Source organism: Panicum hallii, chromosome 3, assembly GCF_002211085.1.
Source record: "Panicum hallii strain FIL2 chromosome 3, PHallii_v3.1, whole genome shotgun sequence".
Classification (NCBI taxonomy): Eukaryota; Viridiplantae; Streptophyta; class Magnoliopsida; order Poales; family Poaceae; genus Panicum; species Panicum hallii.
In genome coordinates this window covers 52865619-52883293 of record NC_038044.1, presented here as the reverse complement: position 1 = coordinate 52883293, position 17675 = coordinate 52865619, and positions in this window count along the sequence as shown.

Sequence of the window (17675 nt, the reverse complement as noted above, 5' to 3'; positions counted from 1 at the left end):
GTTTAAACCTTCATGTTGGAGCCAACAGCCAAGTCTCCTAATCACTCGGCCTGAGTTATGTGCATTAAGCTTCTTTGGGAACCCAAACAGAGCTTTCGGAACCCAAACAGTTTGAGACTCCCATCTTTTTGATGGCTTGGGTACCCAATTCTGCCAATTCCATCCCCATTGTTTGCTCCAACCTTTTGAGCAACCAACTTCAGATGGTTCTTGTTGATGATGTAGTGGTTGCTCTTGAAGGTTTGTTTTTTTAATATAAAAGCAGATATTATATTAAGACAGCAACCAGATTACAAAAAGACCCTCTGCAGAGGGCAAAATACACTTGTACCCCCCAAACGAGGGCAGGACACGGAACAAACGTCGTGCCGGCGATGATGATGCGTGGCCGGTGATGATGCCAAGGAACATAGGAAGAGCGGGGATGAAGAAGCCATGCTCGCCATTGCTGGAGGTGCAGCTTGCCATAGCAAGGGTAGCAGAGGCGTCGTAGACACATGTTTTTGGGGGCAGAGGGGACCTCATTGAGTGGAGGTTGAAGTGGGGAGCATAAGCTATCTAGGAGGGCCATCTCAGACGAAGCGAGGGTATATATGTAGCAGTTGATGGAGTGTAGTAATCCAACTTCTAAACCTAAGGTGGCAGGCTTGTTGCACCTATAGCGTCGACTGGTCTGCAAGAGGAAGAAGGCGTGCAGCGAGGTAGACCCACCGGACCCCTTTCATCATTCAAAAAAGAGGGGTAAGCAAAATCCACTGAGTCTTGGGCCCAATCAAGTGCACAGCGATAAATCGGCCAAATCCCTACACGATGATAGATTCACGAAGTGGAGAACCGAATAGACCGAAGCCACATACCAATCAATTCTTAACATAATTTTCATTTCGTAGAGGTAAGCGAGATATATTAATCGAATTGTTACACATAGAAGCATCTAGCTTGGGATAGAAATGAAAGAGGTAGATGGTTTCTTTTCAACCTTTGGTTGAGATTCAATATCCTTGAGTAGGGACTTAAGTTATAATGCTTCTTATCAAGCAAATTGAATTTAATAAACAATTGTTCATAAATAGTAACAAAGGTAGCTTGAATGTCATTAATGGCATTGAATTTTATTAATTATTTTGCTTGTCCAACTAAGGCTTTTTATTGATCTTTAATCAGCTCAAACAATCTAGTTTGACATGGAGATATGGGGTTGGATTCATCATCATATTGCTATGACTCATATCTTTGCTCATAAGGCACATGTGAAGTATCGAGCTTAAGGAATATTCTTTTCTTTGAGGAGCGGATTGTGAAATTGTGACGACTCATCACTTGATTCTTCATTATTATTTAGAGTAGCCATTATCTAGTTAAAAGCCTTTTTGTCTTCACCTTGGCTCTCCTTATCGCTGTTATTTGCCCTCTTCTTCTTGGTGTGTTAGCATGTTTAGGAGCCATCGCCAGTAGTGATTTAACACCCTTTGTCATTGATCTTCTTGACGCACTCCCACAATTCAACAATAAGCACGGCGACATTGGGGGTCCATTTTTTTTAGATAATGGAAAACATTATCTGGCTTCACCCTCCTCATTGAGAGGATCAGACCAATATTATTACATGCAGTAGCAACCACACCACTTCACACAAAACGTTTAAAGTACAGATCATGCTTATTGAAAGCCAATCCGTAAACTAAAAGGCCATCCATGGGAAGAGAAAAAATAAAGAGCCGACATCTCTAGCAAGCGACATGCTTGAATCATCCTCACTATGCTGCAACTGCGCCCAATGGCGTAGCCAATACATTCCCTGAATAAAACCTGCATAAAAGTTTTTGGTTGACATTTGTTAGAAACATCATCATTTCTAGAGAGCCAAATAACCCAACACATAGCCGATATGCCTGTCGAAGTTTTGGTTTATGACCCCCCTGTTTTAACCTAAGATTAAATAAATCATCAACATTCTTTGGTGGTGCTAAACCAAAAACTAAGTGAATAAAATTTAGCGTAATTGCAATTGAAAAAAGATGTTGGATACTTTCTTCTAAGTGCAATTGAAAAAAGGTGTTGGATACTTTCTTCTGGGTTACAGAAGTTGCAAACTTTGCTTCCAATCCAATTTTGCCTAGCTAAATTATCTTTTGTAAGTAACACCCCCTTTTTGAGGTACCACATAAAAATCTTAATCTTTATAGGTATCTTTGTATGCCAAATTTCTTGTGAAACCTTTATACCACTATTAACAAGATTTTTATATATGGAGTTTACCGTGAAGGAGCCATTAGCTTGTAGGGACCATGTGAAGGCACCAAACGGAGCCAGTCATGTAGTTTATCCCCCACTAAAGCTCTCCTAAAGGAGATATTTAGTGGTGATCTGCTAAACACTTCCGCTACTGTAGCATGTCGTTTGCGAACAATGTTAAATAGAGATGGGAATTAGGACTTTAATATCTGGTCGCCCAGCCATATGTCCTCCTAAAATCTTATTTGTGAATCATCTTTAAGCGAAAAACGTCCCAAGCTAAGAAACTTATTCTTCACCCCCATTAGGCTAGTCCAAAAGTACGAATCTCCCGGTTTCTTATTGACTTGCCCTAGAGTTTTATTCTTTAGATATTTATTCCTCAACAACTCTTGCCAAATTCCCTCTTCATTGCATAGTTTAAACAACCATTTGCTAAGCAGACATTTATTTTGAATATCTAGATTTTGTATTCCCAAACCATCTTGTTCTTTTGGTTGACACATCAAAGGCCACTTAACTAATCTGTACTTTTTCTTATGTTGGTCGTTTTGCCAGAAAAACCTTGATCTGTAATACTCAATTTTCTTAAGGACTCCTCTTGGGACCTCAAAAAAAGATACCATAAACTAAACAAAATGGAATTAATTAGTACCAACCTACCACCCATAGACAAAAGCTTGCCTTTCCAACACCTCAGCATTTTCTTGATCCTATCCTGAATTACTTTCCCATCCTTGTTGCTAAGCTTTCTAAAATGCATCAGAATTCCTAGGTAATGAAAGGGATATGAGCCTAGTTTGCAACCGAAAAGACTTGAGTACGTTACTTCGTGTTGTTTCGCTCGACCAAAGCAAAATATCTCACTTTTATGGAAGTTTATTTTAAGACCAGATAATTGTTCAAAGACACATAACAATAGTTTGATGTTCTTTGCTTTGTCAATATCATGGTCCAAAAATATAATTGTACTATCTGCGTATTGCAATATAGATAGCCCCTCGTCTACTAGGTGTGGTAGAACCCCTTTCACTTGCCCATCCTCCTTAGCTCTGGCAATGATGATAGCTAGGATATCGATCACTATACTAAATGGTATTGGTGATAGTGGATCACCTTGTCGGAGTCCCTTTTTAGTTTGGAACTATGAGCCTATTTGATCATTCACCTTTATTCCCACATTCCCTCCTTTTGTAAACGCTTCTATCCATTTGCACTAAACATCGAAGAATCCTTTCATTCTAAGAGTTTGTTGTAAGAAATCCCATTTCACTTTATCATATGCTTTCTCAAAATCAATCTTAAAAATAATCCCATCTTGTTTTTTCGTATGTAGTTCATGTAAGGTCTCATGTAGTACAATAGCCCCTTCCATTATATTTATTCCTGGTAAGAATGTTGTTTGTGATGGTCTAATAACCTTTTGGGCTACTTTCACAATTCTATTCGTGGCTACTTTTGTAAATATTTTGAAACTAACATTCAACAAACAAATAGACCTATATTGTTGAATTTGTTTCGCATCATTGGTCTTAGGCAGCAAAATAATTATTGTCCCGAAGTTTAGGATATGGAGAGGTGAAAGTGCATCTAGGCGCCTAGTGTGTTTTGGTGAATTAAATGACACCACGATTAAAGAACTAGACATCTTCTTGTTGAGCATATGAGTAGGAATTGATTGTCATATCAATGGAATATTTGTGATGAAAGATATTGAAAGTAAAGATAAAAGGCTCATATGACAAGACATGTGACTAGGCTATGATTAAAGTGACAATATTGACAAGCAATGAACACTATATGAATTGAGTCACGTGTTTGATGACAACTATTTATTCTCATATTCAAATGAAACTTGTTGACAAAGTCATAATACTAGAAAGGAATTTCTCGTGAAGAAATGAACAATCTATCAATAGAAGATATAAGTTGCAAAGATTATGAAGAATAGATTTCATTGATGATTTAATTATGATACAAATCTATATGAAACTCTATGTGATGCAAGGATGAAGAGTTGGAATTCGGGATAGTGTTTCGAGAGACTAAGCTTGGCGAAGGGCAATTGGTTTGTGCCGAGGCACCAACGCTAGGGTGAAAAAACTTTCTTTGATTCAACTTGAAGAATCTTGGTCATGTATGATATTCATATTAGCATATCAATCATTCTAAAATCTTATTGTGAAGATGGTGATTTGAACTAGAAGTGAATTTCATTCAAAGATAATGGTTCAAGTCACTAGCTCAAGAAAGTTGTGCTCAAGTTATAGAAACCAAGTTGGATGCACTCCTCAGATTGAGAATGATCAAGGCACGACGTGGTACACTTTTGAGAAACTCAAGTGGTTGAAATGTAATCTATCTTTGATCTTGAGTATAGGTGTGCCGTACTATCAAGAGAGATGTATCACGTTGTGTTTTGGTTTAGTCTCAGTGTTCAAGTAACCCAAGTAAGCTGAGGGAGACACAAAATCCTCAAGTGCACTTTAGGTGGAATAAATAGGGGCGATCCAGAAGTTCCGGGTTTCCCAACCCAGAAGTTTCGGAGAACCCAAAAGTTTCGGATTTTGCATACGTGGCACTAACGGCTAGTAGGTTTGAAAACTCGGAAGTTCTGGGTATGGGAATCCGGAAGTTCCGGATTCTAACTGTCACATAACGGCTAGTTTCTTTGGACCTAACTATTTATACCCTTGAGCCCCCTCCTTGGTGGGCTGTTGTTCTAGGTATTTTTTTTCTGCTTGCTGGTCATCCTAAGAAACCTTGGTAGCCTTGTTGAGCTCTCCCCAACCTCTCTTTGTAAGATTGTGTGATTCTTGTAATATCTTTGAGTTGGATTTAAGAGAGTGAAAGCTTGAGAGCACTAAAGAGCACAACAAACCTTGAGCACTTGAGTTTGGCCGAAATAGTGTGTTTTGGCTCCTAGACGGCTAGGTGTTGCCCGGCGAGCACCTAATTGTGTGGGCTGTCGCGGGAAGTTTGTCTTCACTCTACTCTGTGTGAACCCGAAAGTTTCGGTTTGTACAATCCGGAAGTTCCGAGTTCATCTACTGCCCTGCTCAAATTCGGAAGTTCCGGATTTGCTAACCCGGAAGTTCCGGATTTAGAAGGTAGTGAATTTTATCCGTTGCTTTGAAGTGAAAATTTGTAGGTGTGCCTATTCAACCCTCTCTAGGCGACATCACGGTCCTTTCAAGAGGCAGTGTACCATTATGGAAATCCTCAAATAATGCCATCAAGTCATCTTTGATAACGTGCCAATAAACTTGATAGAACTCAGGAGGGAAACCATCTGGACCCGGAGCCTTATTATGCTCCATGTGAAAGATTGCTTCCTTCACCTCTACTTCAGAGAACTTTTGTGTTAGTAATTCATTTTCCTCGCTCGAGACTTGTGGGATGTCATCACGACGTGAATCATCCATAGACACAGAAGTCCCCCCAGAAGGTCCAAAAAGGTTCTTGTAATATTTAGTGATATACTTTTTTAATTCAGTATCACCGCATATCACACATTCCTCCTAGTCAAGCTGGAAAATCCTTGTTTTTCTGTGTTTTCCGCTAGCCACTAATTGAAAATATTTAGTGTTTGCATCACCTTCTAAAAGGTCCTGAGTTTTTGCCCGCTGGTACCATTTTAGTTGTTCTTCCCTCAGAAGTTCTGCTAATCTTTCATTTAGTACATGTTTCAAATTGACTTCTTGAGATGTTAGCAACATTGTTTCAGCATTTTTATCTAACTCGTCCAGCTTTTCCAGCAAAGTTTTCTTCTCCGTTTTATATGCACCACTCACATTTTTAGCCCAACCCCTTAGATATTAACGCAATCTTCTCACCATATCCATAAACCCGTCACGTAGTAACCATCCCAATTCGAATTTGAACACAGGTGGACCAGTACTAGCAGATGGTTCTCCTGTATTTAGGAAAAACGGTGTATGGTCTGAAATCTCTCGTGTTAAAGCTTGGATAGTGGTACGAGGGAACTTGGACTCCCAATCCGTGCAAGCCAGTACTCTATCTAATTTTTCAAAGGTCTGGTTTTGCCGATTGTTGGACCAAGTAAATTGCCTACCCGACAAAACTAGTTCTCTGTAATTAAATGCATCAATAATCGCATTAAATAGAAACGACCACCTGTCCTATCATTATAATTCTAATTATTCTTTTCGTTCGGTCCTCTAATGATATTAAAGTCACCACCTATAATAGTAGGTAAGGTTTCCTTAGTACATAGTTGAACCAACTCAGTTAAAAAAGCCTCCTTAAATTCATATCTTGAGCGGCCCCATATAAATCGAAACTAGGTTCCATTGGAAACCATCTTCCTTATTTCTAATTTTGAACCTAACAAAGTAATCTCCTTCCTCTACTTCCCCCACGTCAAAAGTTCCTAAATTAATTCCCACAAGCATGCCACCAGACTGACCCCTGGGAGGCTTAGTATGCCACGAAAACTTTTTCCCAGCACATAAGTTTTTGAGAAACGAGTCTGAGAAATAAAGTCTAGCCCTTTTTCTTTAGTTAGATCTGATAGGAACTTGTATTTTTTTGTATCCCCCAAACCATTAGAATTCCAAAAATTCCTTTCATTTGTACTTGATCTATCAAATCGTGTGTTTAACCTTTTTTTTATCCTTTTTTCTTCTAACAGGAACTTGATTTTTTTCCGTGAGATGTGGACTGTAGAGCAAGTTCTAACTCACAGTAAACATCATTCACACCCTCTACTAGGTTCCCACATAAAGTTTCCAAAGCAACAGGATCAAACTCTTGCACATTTTCTATATTCTCTTCTGTACCATTTAGAATGTCCTTATGTTTGTTAACAGATTCCTTTAACCTACCCAACTCAGCGGCTTTAAGATCACTAACAAAAGAGCAACATTAACAGAAGAACTTATAGCTATTCCAACATTACTAATGTTAGAGAGAACAATAGGCTCATCAAGCGAAGTAAACGAAATTAAATTGTCGTTACCTTTGTTCTGTGGGACATCCAAGTTCTTTTTTGCCTTTAGTTTAGACACCTTTTCCACTGAGTCAACATCCGCTGTCGCTGCACTTCTCTTGCTACTGCGAGTAGGAGTGGCATACGAATTGGCCGGGAGGTTCTTTGGCTTAGTTTGCTGCTGGCTTTTCTTTCCATTTTCATCAACACCAGCCACCAATGGCTTGGCCACCAAGGACTCATCCAGACCAGTAGGTGACATGCCCACCACTAGATTGACAGTTCCTGTTGTATTCTGTTTGTGGACTGCCTGAACAGCCCAGTTTGGGAGCTTCCAGCTTGAGTATCCATCTTACTACTGTTGCTGCTAGCGTTGCTTTCCTTTCCTCCTGTATTTTTTTTACCATCATTCCCCTCTAAGTTGCCACCATTATCCTCACTACCATGTCCAGCTGGGTCAATATCCATGTCAATTGGCATAGGATTGTTCTCGTCCCCTTCATTCTCCACTCTAAATTGTAGCTCGTAAACATAGTCGCCGATTAACACATTCACCAAATTTGGGATGAGATCAGGGTCTAGCAGTGCTACCTTTAACCTAGCCAAATTATGCTCATTTGTAAATTTCATGTCCACCATCCGTGTCGCACCAAGCATGCAACCTACTGCCCAGATGATAGGGAATTCCAGAAGCTCTTTGGGGAGGCCTCGGAACTGAACCCAAGCTTTCGGTATCTCATACCTGTAGATATCTTTATCCATAGTTTCCTCTATCTCCATTGTGGCTTCCACATTTTTTGCTACCACCGGATCCCACAGTACCATCCGATGCAATTCATCACTTGATGGGAACGTGGTCGTAAACATGTCCTGGCCCTTCTCCTCGACAACCCAAGAGCCCTTGTAGCTAGGTAATAGACGGTCGAGCTCCACTACGACCTGAGCCGCAGTCATGGAACCTTTTGTGACCTTCACCACCGCCAATCTGTTATCAGATTTCACCTGTTGCTTGCCTTCAAATGGAATATAATAAAAACCAAGCTCTTCCACTGCGTAGACACACAGTAACGCTGTAGGTTTGGCACCCTTTTGATATGGGCATGCCTTTGTGACGTGATTACCACTATCACACATACCACAGCGAATCACCGTAGTGCACTCGGTATTAACATCACATTGGGGGTCCATATATATCTTCATTACTTGAGTTGATTGGCCGGTCTTCATCCTCCTCTTCACTTGAGCTTGAGTGAGTCTTCTTACAATGGAGAATGTAGATGATCAAGTTGCAGCTGGTTAGGTAAAAGGATAAAATTATCTTCCTCATCAATTATCCATAATTGATTTACATTACATTCAGTCCATGAATCTTGTTGACAATAGTGTTAAACATAAGTATATATTATTAGCATCTTCATAAGAAAGTTGCATGGCTTATTGTCTTTCCCAACGGGAACATGGTGTCTTTTTTATTTTACATATTCATTGTGCCTCCATATTTTCATTGATACTTGTCCAAATATCATGTGCATTCTTATGAGGATAAAAATGATTAAAAACACAAATTTCAAGAGAGGATAACAAAATACTTCTAGCGGTAGCACCAAATGTCTATCCCTGATTTCAATTTATCTTCATATATACCTTCATTATTGACCCTCTAAACATCTAACCCCTTGGCTTGGAGAAAACATATCAGAACTTTCCATCAAGAAAAAACCCCATCCTATCAACGTGTGGAACACTACCAATATCCATTTCAACCCCGAAAATCATAACTTACTAGGCGGTGAAGCCTAACCATTCAAAATTAGCTGATTTCACAATTTGCTAATTCAATTGATGATTCCTTTTGAAGGTGTAGTCTGGACTTTGATGCCATTAGTAGCAAAATGGTGCTCTTGTCATTCTACTAGTCAAGAGTTGTGTTCAAACTTGTCAGTTGTTATTGTATTTCACTAAGGAGGAGCTTTTGCCACAACAGCAAAGGTCTCCAAGTCCATGCATAGGGCGATCAGTGCTCCTCCACACCAATTTAGAGACTCCACAAACTTGACAATGCAATGAGCCACCAAGGCTCAAATGTGCAGCCCACACCAGATTACAAGGTTGGAGCACTCCTTGATCCTTTGTTTAGGCAACCACACTAGCAACAAATTTTAGGCCTATTCTTGCTCTAATCACTTGCTAAACATGTGTAGTTTCTGTGAACTATGGATGGTAGTTTGCCTAATTATACCTGAGGATAGATCCATGTACCAAGTTTGTGTTCTCTTGCTCATCTCTTTATTATAGGTTGAAGAACTCTTTTTTTAATAGAGTAGCTACAATTCGATAAACTTTAGGGTGCATCTCTATAAATATGTTTATGTTCATCTTAAGGAAGTTTTTGATTGGAGGTTGTGAATAGTTTTTAAGTGTTCTAATCTACCATAGTTGAGATAGCTATTGCAGTTATAAATATGTGCCACATACATAAAAGAATCAACCTATGCAAACTAAAGTCTCAGGTCGTTCCACTCCTTCACATGAGGGCTCTTCTAACTCGAGTCCTAGGTGCCTCATATTGGTCTCCCTCCTCGTGATTCAGTGACCTTGCCGCCGGTGAATCTTCAAATTCATTGATCTAGTAGGCATATCTAAATAACCCTCTTTGTAAGGTTCCCTTCCTTGCTTGTTAAGATTTAGTGGATGATTTAGGTTCTATATTTTTAATTATTCCTAACTACTGCATCAGCTCTAGCGAGGTATCTAACAAGGTAGGAATGTATATTTTATTATACACATGAAGATTATATTGAGTATTTTATTTCCTTATTTTCGGGCTATGCTTTTGATGTCCTTCTTTTTTTAATGCTTGGGCTTCCACAAAGTCCATGGGTTACTATAGGTACCGATTAATTGACAACTATTGCGGTTATAAGAATGAGTCATATATATAAGAACCAACCTTTGTGAACCAAAGTCATGGTTTTGCTCCTTCACATGTTGGCTCTTGTGGCTTGGATCCCAGGAGCCTCATACCCGTCTCCTCCTCCTGATCCGATGGAGTTGCCAGTGGTAAGGAGTGTGGACTCGCCGTGTTCATAGATCTAGTAGGTGTCTTCAAATGATTATCCTTTGGGAGGTTTCCTTCCATGGTTGTTAAGATTTAGGCAAAAAATTGCATATGCTCTAATCTGAGAAGCTATATGAAGGTATGTATTTATCAGTACAATACTATTTTATTTTATTTTCTTATTTGGGGCCTTAGTTTTGGCCTGTCCTTTTGGTTTCAATCAAGAGGTAGTGCCATAGTTTCTCTATTCCTTAATTTCTGACAACAAGATGGCTAATTATCATTGAAAGGTTTGCATGCTTTTGTTGGAAATTACAGGAAGTTGTTGATGGTTACTAAGATCGGAGTTCTATTTCTAGATCTAAGAGGAGTTCTCGCTTCTGCCATCTTTGCCGTCGATGCAAGGATCTGGCGGTATCATACGTAGATAGGAGATGGATATGTTGGGGACATGTTAGAGCCTAGCTATATGTTATTTTGTATTTTCTTATGGATCTCCGTGTAACAATGTAGAAAAGAAGAAAAAAATACGGCCCATAGTTTGTTTATCACACTCATTTCCCCTTGACGATCAAGGCTGTCCATTTGCTTGATCTCACCATCCAATTTGAAATTAGAATTGCTTATGAAAATGGTGGTTAATTAAAGACTGTATGATATGTGTATAATGGTTCTATGCATATGTAAGGCGCAAATTAAACAAATACTTCATATGAATGTAGATTACAAAGCTAGCTAGTCATCATTTTTTGCCATCCATGGCCTGTGTGGATGGGCTTTTGATGGATGACTATACTACCGAGTTCACTCGATAAATTTTGGTGATCATTGACTGCATGCCAAGGAACTACAAGGCATAGCCAAAAGAAGATATGAAACGGAGACGCGTTAGATGTTCATCACTGCAGTCCAATTTGAAGAGCATCATTTCTAGGCAGCAATCATTGTCTGCTAAACTAGACAATATGGACGCAAAATATCAGAGCATATATGTGGGTTTATTTCTTAATCAGGTCGCTCGTTTGAGAGGGTTTATTGCGTAGCTTCTAGGACGTGGCGTGCCCCCATTGGCCCAGCCCTGGCGCCCGTTTGAAACGGTTGCTTTCCACCCGTTTTCCCGCGCTTTCCTTTCCTAATTTTCGCTTGCATTCTGGGCTGCGGCTGGTTTGACCCAAGAGTGAGGAAACGATTAACCAAATATCCTCCAGGCAGCTCGTTACTCTAGTTTCAGAGACGCGTCGTCGCCTCGCCCCCGGCGGCCTACAAATACCCGGCCTCCAGAGCTCTTCCCTTCCATCGATCCAGCCATCCTGCAGCATCCACTCTCCATTGCATATTGCTTGCTTGCTTCGTTCCAGCAATGGCTGCCACCGTCCGCGACATGCTGTACATTTACAGCAACGCCCGCGTCGCCTACGAGCGTTTCATCGAGATCGGCAGCAAGCCGGAGCTGGCACGCAACGCCGTGGCCCTCCTCCTGTGGCTCGACCAGGGACGACACCACGTGATGCGCCACCTCCCGGGCCTGACCAAGGACGCCGTCGGGCACCTGGCGCACGAGGCCAACGCCGTCCTCGACGGCCTGCACCAGGACAGCCTCCTGCTCCCGACGACCCCGCTCATCTCCGCACTCTGCCAGGACGGCGGCGGCATCGACCCGGGCTCCTTCGCCTTCAACCAGGACCTCATTGTGCGTGGCGTCGCCGAGATCCTCGACGGCGTCGGCACCCTCATCTTCGACGACCGCCTCTACCGCCTGTACCGCCGCCACCAGACGGGTCTCCTCGGCCGCCACCCGGAGCTTGAGGAGCCGTACGTCAGCCTCCCGGTCACCGTGCCGGAGGACTGCCGCTCCATGTTCATTACCTTCTCCAGGGGCCAGTCCGTCGAACGCGACGAGATCTTCGACTATTTCAGGCAGTAAGGATCCTCCAATCCATTGATCCATGCATGCATGATTCCATGTGAACGATTTTACATGATCGATCGAATAACAACGCATGAAATAAATGCAGCAAGTGGGGCGACTGCATCGTCCGCGTCCTGCTGGAGAAGACGACCGGGGGCACGGCGCCCATGTACGGCCGCATCATCTTCAAGAGCGAAGCGTTCGTGAGCCTGGTGCTCAACGGCGAGGACCGCGCCGCCATCTTCATACGCGACCGCGAGATATGGCTCCGCAAGTACATCCCGCGCCCGCACAACGGCTGAAAGCTCTCATGAACAACCAACCCATCGGCAGACAGCAAGATAAGGAGATCGGAGGCCAACCAGCCATCAGAAGCAATTAAGCATTGTCTAGCTAGCTATCTCTAGTGTGTGGATCCAGTATACTTTAATATATCGGTCATGCTATCAAAAGTAGTACTAGCAGTAGTGTAGTGCTTTTGATTTCAGCGAATTGAACTTATGTTATGTAATATATGCAATGGTTGTACGTTTTGCAAATTGCAATGAAGTTCAACATATATGTATATATATGTGCCTAGATCTGTTAATGCTTAGACATATAATATGAGTATTATTAATACCAACATACAATTATTTTGTTAGACAACTGCATGAATGGGAAATTTTGTGGTTTTTAGATTCAATCTTAGCACGAAAAGGATGCCACAATAGCTGGAGCCGACAGGAGAGAGTTTCCGATCCCAGGAGTTATTCGGCGGATGCGAGGGATTCTACGACGCTCCTGAAGGAAGCTGCGCAACCGAGGGTTTAGTCTGTACCTAGGGGGAAGGCATTTTGTGGTAGTGTTGGTTCACCCTTGTATAGAGTTGATTAGTCGAATGCGTATATGGTGTAGTACCAACACTATCGATATGCGGGTAGGGCCTGATATGAAACAACATAGAAATCATACAAACACTGCAGCGAATCCCTGATTCATATATATCATATAATTCCACATCAAGATCCCTTGATGTCAAGAACTAAACTAACTTATAATCGAGCATAAATAAATAACAAATAAAGCAGAAAAATGGATGAGAAACATGATATAAAAAATGGATAAACAGACATTCTAGAGGCCTGTAGCAATGGCCTCGACAATTACAGCCTCGAGTTTCAGGAATACTATCTATTGGTAATCCTAATATATAGTTATTGGAATGTTGTAGGATGGATTGAAAATGTCTAGGTGGAGTTGAAGAAGGGACCCTAGCGCGGTGGCTACTGTGTGTTGTGTGCTGTCTCTTTGACAATCTGATCTCGTTTGTAATATATTAGGCGTATGGCAGTGCAGCATCTCGGTCCAGGACCACTTCCATCATGTTGTATTTGATGAAGCGAATCAACCTAGGCCGATACTGTCATTGGTACGATCGCCATCGATCCCAGCAAACTCTATGACAGCAGCCGGTTTGCAGCGTTCTTTCTTCCTCTGTCTTCATTTTTGTGACCTCTACATGTTTAAAAGTGGATTGATTGGATTCAATACATGAACTTCCAAACCTGCATCAGTCAGATCAGGCATTTTTTTCCTGCAAACTATTGATTCACCAACAAACTAACATGTAAACATGAATAAAACTATAATCAAACATTAAATAAAACTATGTGAAAGTTGGAACCACGACTAACCACGCGCCACTCGCAAACCAAAAACACACCCGCCATCTCCACCTCAATGGCAATTGTGCATGATATGAGCCAAAAAATACACAAGACAATTTTTTGCCTAGATTTTACTCATGTTGTTAGATTGTGAAATCATATAGTCGTTCCATCACCGCTGCTCAGTTATAGATACAGATTAAATGGAGGGAAGGTACCTGTGCACTGCAGATGATGTTCTTTGTTCGGGCGACTAGAGGCCGGGGGAGGTGCTGCCTGCATACATGAGGTTCTTGCCGAGAAACAAATATATAACGTCAGAAACTTGAATTACAGAGCCTTAATTCTACCCTGTTTTCACTGCAAATCATATCATACTTTCTTTCATCTCTATGCTCCTTTCATTATAAACACATAATATTTAAACCCAGAAGTGAACTACTTAACATTCTATTCTCATAATCGTGAAATAACGCAATATTGTGGTAATATTTATACATTTTCGTTAGGTACTATGCAAACTTTGTCTTAAGCATAGCCAAAAAGCACACACATGGTTGGATATACAGGTCAACGTTGAAAATGCATTTTAGCCTCACAAATTGATAAGCGAGTCATTTAACATATGTTGAGCTGAACACGGGATTCTTATGACAAGAATGGTGAGAAAGAGCCAGCCAAGGCCCTCATCAAAATCATGTTGTCAGGATTCACATGCACTTATGCTAGTATGAAATATGTTCATGAGCATATTATTACGAAATTGGGAGGTCACAACTCACAAGTAGAGCACAATGAGGTGGTTTGACACCACCATGCTGATAATGGAACCATGATTGTGTTTAAGTACGTCTATTGATTGGGTGGAAGCAACACTTACAAACTCAAAGCTAGTGCCTTACGGTTGATGCATATATTATTATTGGTTAAGGACATTAATATCTTCAAAATGTAATAAAGCATATATGGCATCCAAAAAAATAAAATGATGATGTCCCTTAGCCTGCAGACACAGCGACACATGGAAATTATCGTAGTAAAACCTTGTCATCATACAACTTAACATCGACACAAGACATGATACATATATTTATATGTGATAATATGTAATTAGTTGTACTATATTGCAATCCACATGGTGTGGCGGTTCCAGTTTTAGTGTAGATTATGCAGAAAATGCAACTTCCTAACAAAAATAAGTAGCCATGCATAACAATAGTACAATGCATAGTTAGAGCAAAACCAACTGTGGTAAATAAATTTATTTTATTTTTAGATTGTGAGCTATAATTATAGTAGGAATTGAACTATATGACATGTGAATGTTACAATGAAGAACAGAAAGACTAGCTAATTAGTTTGTACAATAAAAATGATACAACACTAGCAACCGATTTCGCAGGTTGTCATGCTACTTAATCAGATTAAAAGGAATTAAGGCATATACTTGTTTGAGGATACGGTAAAAGAGCTCATCAAAGATAGGAAGAAATCCATGGCAACAAGGTATTTTCTAGACAATTCTATGCAAGAATGGAGATCAAAGAAAATCTTAGGTTGAAAAACAGCTGAAAGGATACTTATACTAGGGGGTATTCTGAACTTGGGAGGAATGAATCACCTTGCGCTGCATCATGATTGATTTGTAAGATACAATAATGATTTGAAAATGACATGAATGCTGTGTACAAGGTGCGTTGAATGTTTCAGAACAAGCCATGCATACCCCTGTTGCTAGTGAAATTTTAGCGGCGCACTTATCCTATACCTGTCATAGTCATTACACAAATCTTTCATCTTCTCACTGGGTTCTTAGTTCTCCTTTTTCATCTTGGAGTTCGGGCATGTATACCTCTTGTAACTTTGGTTTGTAGAAATGATCACAGAGCTTCATCATCACTATTCTTTGTTCTAAGCTAATGACTACATAATAAACTTTTGTTAGGAATACAAGTATATTAGATGATTTAAGAAAAAGTAAAATACAAGGTTCATAACAAACTAATAGTTTGCTATGAACCTTGTATTTTACTTTTTCATAACGAACTAATAAACTCTAGTTCTATTATTTTCAAAAAAACTCTAGTTTTATTGTTGCTGGCCACCAGATTTTTGCTATATGTGCTCCATCAAATCTTCCTTGAGATGTTAATGGGTTATTCATTGACAAATGTGCATATCTTTCGCTAGGATCTCTGCAAATCCGTGAACTGGGCCCTTGTCAAGTCCCACTGATTGCTATCCGGTTAAAAAAAGGTCCCACTAATTTCTATAGAAAATTGCAAGTTCATACATGTTGTCTGCGGGTATCCCATACAACTCACTCGCCCTAAACTATCAAGTTGTGCGAAATAACACATGCACACATAATATTGTCAACTTCATCCCTTTCCCAAAACCATGCTGAATGAAGGTGATGGCTAGGGGTGTAAATGGTACGGATAATATCAGTCCATATTCGAATCCAGATTCATTTAGAGGGGTAAATATCCTTCCGTATCCAAGTTTGGATATTCTGTATCTGACACCGTATTATCCGAATCTGAATACTGAAACTCAGATTTTTATCCATTTATATCTTATCCGACACATTTGACACCGTATCCGATCCGTACCTAAGAAGGAAAATAACTATATTTGTATGCGTAGGTATCTGATCTGTTTACATCCCTAGTGATGGCCTAATGTTTTCTGCAAATCCCCAAAAATGCTCGTTCCATATATTTTCCTGCTGATTCTCGACGTTGTGCATGCAATTTAGCCTTGTCAATTTGAGGTCTAGTGATTGATTTGAACAATTGTGGCCCATCCTGGATAAATATCGCCAGCTAGATAGTATACCATGTTATTTTTTGTCCCACTGATAGAACTGAACAATAGGTATCCTTGTAGCACTTCAGTACAATGGTGATAGTATACCATGTTTGAACCATCAACACCAAAAAAGGCATGCCAAGCCAAGTTCATATGTCGGCTGAAGCAATTGCTTGATAGTGGGCATGCCATAATAATCACCATGTGTCAATTGTCCCTTCCATGCAACCCGGCAAGTAATTTTCCCAGACCCAGTACATGCAATATATCAAGATTACCCAAGTATGGATATCTTGTTCAGTAGGCCTGAAGATACTACTGGCAATATAAATGTCCCGCACCTTGAACAAAATTGAAGATGCAGTCCATTGTTGTGCTTTTTGTAACCCCAAAAGCCTGATCCATAAGATCACTTGGTGTTCAATATGGAAACTTCTGGGAAATTTGATATGAGGGGAGTTGGCTATCAACCTCTACTTGTTGGCTTGAGGAACCTTCATTCAGCATGTTTGTGAAATTTCTGTTGGAAGGGTCCATTTGTGTGTAGTGAAACGAATGGACGGAGCATGTTGATGATGGACTTGTTGCCTCTGTTTTCAGGTAGCAGGATGAAGCCAACAGGCTAGCACTAGCAGGACAGAACAACATCTAGCAGAGCAGAGCAACGACTAGCAAGCCAAGCACACAGCTAGCAGGCTAATAAGGGTTAAACTGGACATGCATATTTTATATTTATTTGGTGCAAACAGTGAAACAGCAAAAATATTGTATTTGATTGTCTTGTGGCCACACCTTAGTCTTAAGGTTCACTTGTGCTGCATGGTGCTTGTGGTGTGGAGAATGAAGAATGTGTTCATATGTTCACATCTTTAATAGTGTCGCCATGCGAAATATATATTTGCATTGCTTAAGCTCGGTGAGCAAAGCAAGGCAAAGGTTTTCTTTGTTTGGCTGACATTAACATTCGAGTTCATGGGCACTGTTAGTGGTGCTCCAAAACAAGGAATAGATATTGCTTGTATTCTGATATACAATTGACCAAATTTTGGAAGAGCCAAT